A 14329-nucleotide genomic window follows, 5' to 3' on the forward strand; every position below is an offset into this window, starting at 1 on the left:
GATCTGAAGGAAAAGAGCATCCACCTCTTCATAGAACTAGGTCGGATCGAGAGGGAGATTAAGAAAAAACGTTGTCAATGAATATGTTGGTACTTTTGATCTAAGAACGACTTGTACCATGTCGGCCATGTATCCTACTGCTTGTACCGAATAATAAATCGGCCGGACTAGTCGAATGTTTCATCCTTAAGGCGATGTTATCTTTGCATCGGCTATATCAACAGGAGCCAATAGGAGTTGGCCACGTTGCCCTGATGCACCCTATCGTCAGTTATGCGTCCACCCATATACTAGGATAGTATCTCTTCAGATATCTTCCATTCAAGGCTCTTGTGAATTCCTCTCCTTCGATAGTCTCCAGTATATATGCATTTCCCGGAGCGCATCGGCCGATTTTATACGGCCCTTCCCAAGTGGGCGACCACTTACCGAATTTGGGATCCTTAGACCCTATCGGCAGCACCAACTTCCATACCAAATCTCCTTGGGAGAATTGTTTGACCGTGACCTTCTTGTCGTACCACCTGGCCACCCTTTTCTTGTTTTCTTCAATGCTGATCAGGGCCCTTAATCGCTGACCTACCAAATCGTCGAGCTCTCCCTTCATGAGGAGGGAATAGTCATCGGCCGTCAACTGATCTTGAAGCGATGTGCGTCTTGACCCCATCCTTAATTCCCAAGGCAATACTGCCTCGTGACCATATACCAATTGATAAGGAGATATTTTAGTGGCCCCGTGGCAAGCCATCCTATAAGCCCATAAAGATTCAGTTAAACATAGGTGCCACTTCTTAGGTTGTTCTTCTATCTTCCTCTTGATTAACTTGATTATCCCCTTATTGGACGATTCGGCTTGACCGTTGGCTTGAGCATAATACAGAGAAGAGTTCAACAATTTAATCCCCATATCGACGGTGAACTCTTCAAACTCTCCTGAGGTGAACATCGTCCCCTGATTAGTCATGATGGTTTGAGGAATACCGAACCGATAAATAATATGGTCCCTTACGAAATCAACCATAGCAGCCGATGTCACGGCTTTCAACGGAATTGCCTCCACCCACTTGGTAAAATAGTCAGTGACTACTAATATAAACTTGTGTCCCTTGCTTGATGGAGGATAAATCTGTCCGATGAGGTCTATTTCCCAACCTCTAAACGGCCATGGTTTGATTATGGGATTCATAGCCGAGGCTGGTGCGCGCTGCACGTTGCCAAACTTCAGACAATCTTGACAACCTTTATAACATTTGAAGCAATCTTCGAGTATCGTCGGCCAATAATACCCGTTATTTCTAATCATCCACTTCATTTTGTGAGCCGATTGGTGAGCTCCGCACACGCCCTCATGAATTTCTCCCATCAGGACCTTTGACTCTTCCGTTCCCAAGCATTTGAGCAGAACTCCATCAACGGTAAAACAAATCATCTTCGAGTAGTACATATTTCGTGGCCTGAAAATGTATTCGCCGATCCACTTTCTTGGACAGATCTCTCAAGTAATCGGCGATCTCTTTTCGCCAATCATCGGCTGCAAGTTCCAGAGTCATGGCACCTTGAATCAGCCGATACCCGGACGCATGTTGGGCAAGTGTGACGACCATGGTCAAACCTTTCGAGTTAATCTCAATCCGAGTCCCTGATCCCCCTATCTCAGCTCCCCTGAGCTTAAGCGCCAACCTCCAATTTCCAGTCCCGACCCCTGAAAATCCAACCAGGACCACCGATTCCTTCTAAGTCCCCACAACAGTGACCCTTTCAATCTTGAGCAGAGGATAAACCGAGACTGACCGGTGGACCCGCAATCTTTTTCCTGGATCTCCCGAGGCAGACGCACTTCAGCAGCATGCGCCGCTTCAGAGCTTCCCCGCCGCATGGATCAACTTCTCCGACGCCCGCCGCTTCGCCCTGTCGCCGGCCACGACCGGATGATTTCCCGCGCCCTCTTCCCCAATCGCAGTGGAAGCTCCTCTGCAACCCTTTCTGCAGCGCCTCGTCTCGCTCGCGCCCTCGCCGGCCACGCCTTGGTGCTCCGACGCTGCTGTGGCAGACCTTGCCGCCTACTGCGTCCAAACTGCCTCGCTGCTCACGCCCATCACCTCACCGGACCCCCGGCTGCAACGCCCGATGCCTTCCAGCTTTTCCGCCGCCTCTCCACAGTCGCACCGCCCACGAACCCGCTACGCGGCGATTCCTCCATCGCCAATCCCGACTCCGGCCGCGACAGTTCCTTTTTCGCCTTGCCAATGACGTGCTCCGGCAATGCCGCTATTCGTGCTCGATCGCGACACCGTTCGCCCTGTCACTTCGCCTGTGCAACCTCGTTTGCAGAGCCATTCTCCCTGTCACACCAATCAGATCTGCCACTCAACGACGCCCGCCTCCGCCAAACCTCAACCACCGGCAAAACCGCGCCTGCGCCGCCCTGTCTCCAGTGCCCAATGGCCGAAGGCGTCATCTCCGAAGTCCTGTTCCACCGCCCATCGCCGCTCAATCGCCGCCATGGCAGCGCACTCCATCTTTTTCTTCCCGGTCTTCATGCTGCTCCAACCCTCTCTCTCCCCCGCAGCTACAAAAAGGAATGCTAGAGTCCCACCGGAGTTCCTTCGCCCTTGCTGTTTCACCGCCCCTACTCTGCGAGCACTTGAGCAAATCCCACTGAACCTCTTGAGAGTTTCCCTTTTCCGCTCACACCCGCACCTCCCAATCCACCCAGTCGCCTACTCCTCCGTGCTGTGCTAGAGCTTCCCTGTTGAGAAGCTCCGCCGCCGCCGGAGTACCGCCGGACATCGCCGCTGCCCAAGTCTTAGTGCTTCAGTCCTTCCGCCCAAGTCTGCTCCTTCACGATCCCAAAATTTCACCTATAAACCGAAGGTAAGCTGCCGACCCCTTTTTTCCATCTCGCCCGACCCTATCTGTTCGCCCGACCCCTTTTCCATCTCGCCCGACCCTATCTGTTCGCCCAACCCCTTTTTCGTCTTGCCCGACCCTGTCCGTTTCGCCGACCCTTTTCCGCCTCGCTCGAGGACTCAGCTGTACTCTTTTCCTTTAACCGAGGGTATATGTGTAAAAATCGGGGACTTCTCTACATTAAGTCTGAGGACCCCCAGCACAGCTATTCCTCTAGTCTAAGGGTCAGATCATAAGATTCTTCCCCTCCGACCCTTTTATCTTGCTCTCCACCAACTCAAGTAAACTTCCCCACCTTTTCTGTAGCCTTGCTGCAAAATGTTCGAGCTTAACTGCAAGTGTGGTTGAAATAACCGTCTAAACACTAACTCCTGCATTGCATTTCTATGAGCTACACCCGGTGCCAGAAGACGGAGCTGTAGCTGAGCTACCGGTGCCAGAAGTCGAAGTCGCCCAAGTGAAAGACCAGTTCTCCTCTCCTCCGCTTGAAGGCAAGCCCTGGAGCATGAACCCAAAATCCTAAACTTGCGCATGCCTTCCTTCTCATGTTTGTGCATTTACGTATAGGAGTTGTTTGCAACCTTAGATGCATGACATAGTTCCTTTGATCTGCACACTAGTTGTTGGACCGAGTAGTGGCTATGCTTAAATAGAAAACGGTAAAAGTCGAGTGATTTCCTGTCACTCGCGAGTTGTAGGAGTTGGTTGTTTCTCCTTCTGCTACCATCATAAGGACGATGGACGGGGCAGGGTTTGGTTAACTCTTTTGGTGGTCGGTTGAGCGCCCCATCTGTCTATGGAATTTGTTAAGGCCCGACAGTGGTGGTGTTCGTGATCAAGTGTTTAAAAGTACTAATCTCATACCTAGTATGGGATGGGGAATCCTAGTACCTGATTGAACTAGGGCGTGGCTTATACCCTTGCTGTTCCTGGAACGAGGTTCCCATGGTGCATCATGTGGGTGTAAGTGCGGTCACAGTACGGTAGAGGCCGGGACTGTGGGGCATTGCATGCCAAGGGAAGTTTGGACCTGACACGTGCCTGGGAATTGATGGGGACGGCCGATACAGGAAGCGACCCTTGTGGTGCGCGGATGTCGTGAGATTAGGTTCGCCATGCATGCTTAAGAAACTCGAATCGATTCGTCTGCCTCTCACAGTTTGAGACTGCTTGATCGCTATGCTACACTGAGTAAAGATGGAACATGATGATGATATGAACTCGATGCTTGTTCTATGCTTTGTTGTTGGAAACTATGGTTGTTTAGCATAAGTCGCCAACATAGACTGGTTAATGAACTTAGAACTTGAGCTAAAACTTGAAAGCAAGGACCCACTGTAGTCGCTTTTGGCAAACAAACCCCTCAGCCAAAGAGCCCTGCATGTCTAGAAGTGGTGGAGTAGTTTTTCCCACCGGTCGGTTAAATCTTGTTGAGCTTAGCAGCTCAGCCTTGTTTCTGGCTTTCTTTTCAGGTGAAGTCGCCGCGCCTGAGTTTGTTCCTGTTGGCACTTGGCCGCCCCAGCTCCCTCCGGGTTGGACGGTCGAGTGGGATCCCTCCTCGGACGGTGAGGAAAGGGATCACTGATGTCCTGATCGGCCTCATCAAGGACATCCGACCCCGGTGCTAGCTTCCGCTTGTTTTACCTTCTGTTTGTTTTCTTCAGAACTTGTTAAACTCTGATTTACAACCAAGTCTGTAACAACTTGTTAATCTTTGGTGGATCTATTGTATTCTCTGGAACCACTCACCTTCGTGTGAGTTTGCTAAACTCGGTCCTGTTAAGTGGTTTAATCGGATGAAATCCGACGGCACTTCGAGTTATCTTGACTAAGGCATGAGTGTCACGTGTCAGGCAACTTAACCGTGCTTTAATCAAGGTAATCTGAGGTGGATCCGCCACAGCAAGCCTGTTGGCTTCTTCATTGTAATTTCTGGGAATATGCTCAATAACCACCGACTTGAATTTTTTTAACAGTTGGAGGCAATCTTCGTAGTAAATCTTCAAGACATCATCTTTGCATTCCGATCTCCCCATTAATTGATCCACAATGAGCATGGAATCCCCAAAAATTTCCATCGCATCGGCTTTGATCTCTCTTAACAATTGAATACCTTTCAGGACGGCTCTGTATTCCGCCTGATTGTTGGTCGCGGATGCCTTTATCGGTAGAGAGAAATCATAACTTGCCCCCCGAGGCGATATGAGGACGATGCCGATTCCTGATCCGGCCCCACACAAAGAACCATCAAAGTATAGAGTTCATGGAACTAGCTCAACGACAGCGACTTCCGGTCCGCAATGTTGAGCCACGAAATCGGCCATGACTTGACCCTTGACAGGTTTGGCCGATTCGTACCTTAGGTCAAACTCTAACAGAGCTAGGATCCACTTTCCAATCCGCCCTTTCAAAATTGGCAATGATAGCATGTATTTTACTACGTCATCCTTGCATACGACTATGCACTCTGCCGATAATAGGTAGTGCCTAAGCTTGGTGCATGAGAAATAAAGACATAGGCTCAGCCGCTCTACCAGGGAATATCTTGTTTCCGCGTCTAGGAGTCTTCTGCTGACATAATATATTACCCGTTCTTTCCCTTCAAACTCCTGTACCAGCACCGATCCGATAGCCCGTTCATCGGCCGATAAGTATAGTCTGAAAGGCTTCTCAGCCTGTGGCGGGACTAATACAGGTGGCGAAATCAGATATTGCTTGATGTCTTCCAACGCTTTTTGCTATTCTTCTCCCCACACGAATTCCTGATCAGGCTTCAACTTTAACAAAGGAGTGAAAGCTTGAATACATCCGGACAAGTTGGATATGAATCTTCTGATAAAGTTGACCTTGCTGATTAGGGACTGCAACTCAGTTTTATTCTGTGGGGCCACAACCTTGTTGATAGCAGCTATGATCTTCCGATTGACTTCTATCCCGCGCTCATGGACCATGAATCCTAGAAATTGTCTGGCCGACACGCCGAATGCATACTTGTTCGGGTTCATCTTTAACCCATGTTTCCTCGTGCACTCTAACACTTCTCGCAAATCGGCTAGATGTTCCTGATGTCCTTTTGACTTGATCACGATGTCGTCGATGTAAATTTCCACCAGTACACCGATAAGCTTGTGAAAAATGTAATTCATAGCCCGTTGATATGTGGCGCCAGCATTTTTTAGACCGAAAGTCATTACCACCCACTCGAATAAATCAACGTGGCCCGGACACCTGAAAACCGTCTTTGAAATATCTTCTTCGGCCATTAATATTTGATTGTACCCGGCATTACCATCCATAAAACTGATGACTTTATGCCCTATGGCGACATCTATCAATACATCGGCTGTCGGCATTGGATACCCATCCATCGCCGTAGCCTGATTAAGGTTCCTGAAGTCGATGCATACGCGCAGCTTTCCATTTTTTTTGTATATGAGCACAATATTAGAAATCCACTCGGCGTAACGGCACTGCCGAATAAATCTCGCTTCCATCAATCTTGTAATCTCAACCTTTATATCAGGTAGAATTTTAGGGTTGCATCGTCGTGCAGGCTACTGATACGGCTGATATCCTGGTTTTATAGGCAACCGGTGTTCGACAATGGACCGGTCTAGACCCGACATCTCATGGTATTCCCAAGCAAAACAATCTTTAAATTCTTTCAATAAACTTGTCAATTTACACTTGTACTCGGGATCCAAGCTAGCGCTAATATACGTCGGCCTTGGCTTGCTACCATCACCTAAGTCCACCATCTCTAATGAATCGGCCGACGTAAATCCGTGCCCAAGCTTCCTGTCTTCTCGGACGAACTGATCCATCTAATCTGAATCTTCAGAGCCGACTGCTCGGATCGGTTGTAGGCCAAAATTGGACACTTTCAGAAATCGGTGTCCCAAGTTCTGTCGGATATGCACTTCACGTGTTCGCAGCTCCACTGTTGCTCGTCAGCCGCCGCAACACTATACGCAGAATCGGCGGTGACTATCTCGATGTTGTCGCCGACCCACTGTACGAGGCATTGGTGCATTGTAGACGGGACGCAGCAGTTCACGTGTATCCAATCACGACCGAGCAACATGTTGTAGGACCCTTTGCTATTAATAATAAAAAAAGTAGTAGGAAGGGTCTTACTGCCGATGGTGAGGTCGACGCAGAGTGCTCCGCGGGCGGGGGACAGGTTGCCTTCGAAATCCTTGAGAAGCATGTCCGCCTTAGTCATTTCTTCATCACTTTTGCCCAATTTTTGGAACATAGCATATGGCATGATATTGACTGCGGTGCCTCCATCCACTAGTAGCCTGGTGACAGGTCGTCCGTTGACGTGTCCTTTGAGGAACAGAGCTTTGAGATGTTGTTGTTTTTTGTCCTTTGGTTTCTCAAAAGTGGCTGTCATTGGCACCAAAGCCAATTGCGCCATCTACTCTTCCATCCTTGCCGTGTCGTCCTGATCGACGGGAGCCATGAACTCCATCGGCAAGATGAACACCATGCTGACGTCAACTGCCGATTCATGATTGTCGTCTTCATCATCGACTCTTCTTTTTGGGCGCCAGACCCGAGACCTATCGTCCTTCTTATCTGCCGTCTGTCTCTGTTCTTCTTGTTGTTGTTCCCATTGGTGCAGGCGTTGGATTCTTCGTTTTTGGGATTTGGTCAAGCCATCAGGGCACCATCTAGGGTTCACCGGTTTGACCGGCGGTTTTGCACGTTCCCAGTCTGGTTCCTGTCCTAGGGGGTTTTCGTGTGACACCCTGGCATCGGCCATTTCTTCTAGCCGATCATGTGCGCTGGCTCTACCCCCCAATCGCTTGTGCTGGTCAATCCTTCCCCCCGACCGATCATACTATTCAAGTCTGCCCTTTGGCCGATCATACTGGTCAACTCTACCCCCAGCCGATCATGCACTGAAAGGCACCGATCCTCTTGTTCGCGCCAGTTTCTACTGATCAGCTCTGATCCTCTGTCTCAGGAGCGTGACCTCTTCAACGGGCGATTATCGCGATATGGACCGTTGCACTCAGGGCAATTATCGGCGGATGGTAACCTGAGGTTATTTTCCTAGCAGTGGATGAAGAACGGGCATCACCAATGATCTTCATGTCGGCGCATCATCTCTTCGCGGTGTCTCGAACTTTCCTGCTTCCGTTGATATTTGTCGAGCAACAATTGGGAGGTGATAGGTCTACGCGGTCTCTCCGATCCTTCGCCTTCATCTTCGACCCGTCTTTTTCCTCTGACATCTTCAACTGTAGCCTGATTTCTGGGGCCCACGGCGCCGCTCCTCTTAGCCGATTCCAACATCAGCACCTTGGTTTGAAGCACGTTTCTCCCCGTATCAACCATATTAGTAGGGAAAGGATGCTGATCAATCTTCATTGGCTTTGCTGGCTTTGTCGGGACCTCGAACTTGAGTCTGCCTTGTTCGATGGCCGATTGTACTTGTTGTCGGAAGATTTTGCATTCGTTTGTGTCGTGGGACGTGGCATTGTGCCATTTGCAATACTTCATCTTTTTGAGCTGTTCGGCCTATGGGATCGTATGACAAGGTGAAAGCTTAATCTGTCCTTCCTGGAGAAGTAAATCGAAAATCTTGTCAGCCTTTGTCGTATCAAAACCGAATGCTTCTGGTTCCTTCTTTTTGAACGGGCATGATATTGGCTTCTTCCCTTTTACCCATTCGGCTAGGCCGATTTTTGCTTCCTCTTCAGATTCAGATCCTCCCAAGTAGACCACCTTCTTCTGAAAGTTTCTCCGATGGTCGAAAGGGCGTACCTCTTGACCGGCCAATCGGTGGACGATCTGACTTAAACTTTCAAATTCCTGTGAGGCGTACTTCTCTTTGATGTGTGGCAGGAGACCTTGGAAGGCGATATCGGCCAACTGAGTGTCGGTCAGGACTAAAGAGTAGCATTTGTTTCTGACTTCTCTGAACCTCTACACGTAATTGGAGACCTTCATCTCGTGGACTCCCGCATAGAAGTATTTCTGGAACTGCTTCTCCAGATCGGCCCAAGTAATGATGGAATTGGGCGGTAGCGTAGTGAACCATTGGGAAGTCGACCCGGACGGGGACGATGAGAACAGACGAACCCGCAGAGCATCTTGTGTGCCAGCCTCTCCGCACTGAATGATGAATCTATTTACGTGTTCCACAATTAAGGTGTCATCTAGCCCCGAAAACTTGGTGAAGTCAGGAACTTTGTACCGATGGGGAAATGGCAGTAGATCATAGGCAGGTGGGTATGGTGTCTTCTACGTATAGGTTTGTACCTTCAGCTTCAATCCGAATTGGTCTCGAATTACCTCCACTATCCTTACTGTCCAATCCACTTGCTGCTGATGAACAACTGGTTAAGGGATCAGCACATGTTGATGGATCGGCGGTGGGATAGCCGGGTGATGGATCAAAGCGTGTGGCGCATTTTGCGGCAACGTGGCCGGCTGAGCGGTTGACAGTTTGTGGCATAGCAAATCTGTCGTCCCATCGTACAACATCATCGGCGCCACGCTTCTGAGTGTTTCTGCAGTATCTGCCCCCCTGCCGATTTCTTACGAGGCCGGTTGATATTGTGGGACCGTCAGCTGGACAGCCGATTGGAATGGTGCCTGGATCGGAGAGCCTCCATAACTAGTTGATTGGTCCAGAACAGCCGCCATTGCTGGTGCCCCCTAAGGCACTGAGTTTGCGGGCAGTGATTGCACGGAGGAAATCTGGGCAGGTTGAGGTGGCGCTTGCGATTGAAAGCATGGCACACCGTTGTATCCTGGAGGCATTGAAGGCAATGAAGTGTTGTATCCTCCATGTTGTGTTGATATTGGCTGAGGAGCCGAGTGAGATGTGCCTGGTAAGCTTCTGACTAGAGCTACAATAGGCGGGGCGTATGCTGGCCCTTGATATCCCTGAGCTACTCCGCTGACCAGGGAACTGATGACGGCATTGTATACCGTGTTGGTCATCACTGAGGATTGATCGATTAAAGCCTGGTAAACGGACTGTTGAATCATATCGGACATCTTGCTCGAGTCCTCAGCGATGGTGATCTGGCGGGGAGTTGGAAAAGGAGCTTTCTTCACGGTTTTCCCACTTCTGGTACGAATGAAAGATTGCAGGAATATCTTCTTGTAGTCTTCTAGGTGTCTTGCCAGTTCTTCTTTCTGGTCGTCCTTGAGATCTGCCTCCGTAACCTCGATGACGTTGTCTTCAGAGATTTCGGCAGTCTTTGATATGTTGGATGTTGAGGTGGTCCCACCGAGCGTGCGAAAAGTGTGTTGGCGCTAAAAATCGGCTTATGATCTTCAGCGTCGGACACACGACCCGGGAGAATCTACTTAACTCCTGTTTGGGTGATCGCCCTGGTGCGGTTCGCGGCGTGCCATTCAATCTGACCTATTGATTGACAAGGAAAGAAACGTATTAAATTCCAGGGATTTCGATCGGCTAAAGTTCCAATCTATCTCGAAAAACGTATCAGCGAATCGGCCGATTTTCTATGAAGATGACCAGCTATAAAACAGTCGATAATCACGCAGTGATTATAAAGAAACTATTAGAGTAGACTAAACAACGCTACAAAGTAACACTTGAAATAGATCTTATCAGCTGTATAATGATAAATAAAAATAACAGCAACAAAGCCGACAGTTCAAATCTCAAGTTGGATAACTAGTGATAAAACTAAAACAATAGATAAAACCTATAGTTCTAGTTAATATCGATCACTTGTGAATAAATCTAAACGAAACGACAGCAATGCGCCCAAAGTTAAAGCTTAGATATTACTCGATAAATGGAACTTACAGAATCGGCCGGAGATCGTGTCGATGCAGCCCTGCTAACCTGTACAAACTCGTGAAAGAAAAAGATGTATTGGCGAAGTCGCCGACTTGAAAGTAAAGTACGACGAAAAAGTAGATTGTTTTGTATTGATTGATGTGTTATTTTACAAACATCCAGAGACGGCTATTTATAGCCTGTTACAACTGATTTCCTAACCGACTAGGATCTATCTCTAATTTTAAACGAAAACAAATATCTACAAACACAACTCGTATCGGAGTTGGTTATCATACCCCCACGGGCCAATCTCTTCATTCTATCTTCTTCTTCGGCCCAACTTAAGCCCATATTGGTCCAATCGCTCCAGCCTTGCAATCGGCCGATCCCCACCAACTCTGTCTACCAATCGCTTGAAACACTGTAGCGCCAATCGGCCGATTCCCAACTGTAGCGCCAATTGGCCGATTCCCAATCGTAACCTTTTAATCTGTCGTATCGGCCAATCCTTCCCTCTCTTGACGTCGATCCAAAACGTGTCAAAACCTAGCGTCAACAAACATACATGGCACGGAGCAGTGGACGACGGCGGCGGGATGGAGGACGGCCGACGACGGCGGGTGCGGGGCGGTGGCGGGCGCGGCGCGGGAGAGAGGTGGCAGCGGGTTCAGGGCGCGCGCGCGCGGGGCAGCGGCGGTGGCGGTGGCGGGCGTGGCGTGGGAGGGAGGTGCTAGCGGCGCGGGCGCGGGGCTGGTGGCGTGGGAGAGAGGCAGGCGGGACGGCGACGGGTGCGGGTGAGAAGCGCAGGGTGTCGGGTGCGGGTGCGGGTGAGTGGCGGCGGTTGAAGAAAACACTAAGAACTGTATACCTAATACCATGGTTTGCCGAGTGTCGGATCGTGGACACTCCGCAAAGCTGGTTTTGTCGAGTGTCAGATCATGGCACTCAGCAAACCCATCTTTGCCGAGTGCCCCAAACCCTAGACACTCGGCAAATATACTAATTATTATTTTATTTCATCTTTTCTATAACGTGTTTTCTTTTTTTCGATGTACTTTGAAAATACCTTGTCAAATTGACTCAACAATATTTATATATATATATATATGATTTTTCTATGAATATTACTCCATTATTTCATTATTTTATGCAGTTATAGCTCAAATTTAATTTATATCAATTAAAATTCTATAATTACACTTAATAAATTAAAATTATCAAACGGATCCAAAAAATTATCAAAATTTGACATGAAACAATCTATATTTTCTATATTGCCTATACAAAAAGTTTTGAAGTTAACCCCAATTCGACCATCACTTTGATTCCAAATCTTACTGATTCCTTCTTAACGCTACGATTCTTCTTCTGAGATGCTTCGGTTTGTAAACATCGTACGTCACAAATTGTGGAAAACCTTCTCAATTTTTTACCATAGCCTCCATGTATGATATCATCACATCATGACAAATCTCATGATTTACAGATTTTGTTTGCTTTTTTTAGAATTTAAAAACCAATCGGCTTGGTCATGTTTTCCGAACAAGATGTTCGATTTTTTTTTCATTTCATGGGTAAGGCCTAACACTGGACTCAATAACATGAATATCATTTTTCTACTCATTTCATTCTATTATTTGAAACACTTACAGTTCAAATTTGACTTATACCAAAAAATTCCTAGAAATTTAATAAATTAATTAAATATAGCAAACAGATCTAGAAATATGCCAAATTTTAACATATAATACCACATGTTGTATGTTGAGAGTAGAAAAAGTTTCAAGGTCAGAAGAGAAAAAAATAAAATTTTATTGAGTGCCACAGATTTACGCTTGGCAAACATAATAATGGATGGACACGTGGCACGTTCTTTGCCGAGTGACTCCCTTTGCTAAGTGTTTTTTTCTCTCTTTTGCTGAGTGCCTTCCTTTGCCAAGTGTTTTTTCCCTCTTTTGCTGAGCGTACTTGTTTGCCAAGTATTTCCACTAACGGACACTCAGCAAAGGTACTAACGGATGTCCACATGGCGGTTCTTTGCCGAATGCCTCCCTTTGCCAAGTGTTTTTTTTTCGTTTGCTGAGTGCCGAGTATTTTTTCTCTCTTTTACTGAGTGTAAGTATTTTGCCGAGTGTTTTTGTGTCAGCACTTGACAAATTGGTTCTTTGCCGAGTGCATGATAGAATGCTCTCGGCAAACATTTTAACACTCGGCAAACACCCAGTTTCCGGTAGTGTTAGTTCCGTGCACATATTGTACCCTGGACAAGCTTCGGCAATGCAACATGCACATGATTGGATACCTGCATAGCCTCTAAGCTTGCCTCAAATAGTGCAAAAGATGGGCTGTTGCCTGTCTTCCCGGCAATGCAGCGAGCGTTTCCACTAATGCTGGCTTGCACAAGCCTCGGTGGTCCGAGATGATGGGGTGGTAGCTTCATCTAAAGCGAATACAAAAAGTTCATCTTATCATATTGTGCAACCAACCAAATATGAACGTAGCTTACCAGGCTATCTTTAGCTATCCAACTAAACACGAGCATCTTGCATTGATTTAGTCCGACGAAGATTGACCTTGAGTTAAAAGCTATCTTGACTTAGGAACTAGTAGTCTGTTCGCTTCAGCTTATTCAGTCGGCTTATCAGCCACCAAACAGTATTTTTCTCTCATAACAAATCAGCCGTTTCAGCTTTTCAGCCGACTTATAAGCTGAAGCGAACAGGCCATAGGGCAACCCATCACTGCCTAGAGGATCCCAACGATCCAAACAAGTCCGAAGGACCGCAGTCTGCGAGTCACGTCGACACTGCAAGTATGCAGAACAAGAGCGACGAGTCGACGACAGCATATGCAGCAGATCGAGTCCAAAACAGACAGCACTCACACAGCACGCCAAGCATAGGAAAAAGGTAAAAAAAACAGAAGCCATCAATAAGGATTCTCAAGAAAAATGAATTGCAGGTCGCAGCCGGTCTTAGCTTGTCAAGATTGAAGTGTCTTAATTTTGTCTTAAGTCAAATTACTTTAATTATCCCAATAGGATTACTCTTCTATTAGTGCCTTTTCATAGATTTTAGATATGCTGGTTAATTCAGCAACGCCATCTCTCATCACCACCATTGTTGTCAGATTGTACTCAGCGAGCACGGCAAACTCTATTAAATTACATGCCATTTGATAATATGGTAAAAAAAAGTAAAGAAGAGAGAGAACAAATTTTATTTAGATGAAACCACCTGTACACAGTTTCAAACTCTTGATAAGTCATAGAATTAAATTATCATACGAGTCCTGTGAAATAGCAAATAATTAAAAAGTGCGTTGTCGAAGGGAATTTTTTTTTTCATTTTATTAATGGGGAAATTTTGGTAACCAGAAAAAAAAGTTTCATTGGGGCTTGGGGCTAACCCCGGCCCCCCCCCCCCCAAAATGGGAATTAAAAAGACGGGAAGCAGAAAAAAATAGCCCCAATCCATCCAGCCAAATTTGGTTTACCCCATTTCCTCCCCCAGCGTTGCCCAAAAAAGGAAGAATCGCAGCCCCCCGAAAAAATTGAAGGGGAAATAAAATTCCCTCAATTTCAGCGGCTCGCGGTGGAGAACGAAAAAGAACATGTTGCTGCCAGCCCCCCCCATTGGG

Source organism: Setaria italica, chromosome II (assembly GCF_000263155.2).
Source record: "Setaria italica strain Yugu1 chromosome II, Setaria_italica_v2.0, whole genome shotgun sequence".
Taxonomy (NCBI): domain Eukaryota; kingdom Viridiplantae; phylum Streptophyta; class Magnoliopsida; order Poales; family Poaceae; genus Setaria; species Setaria italica.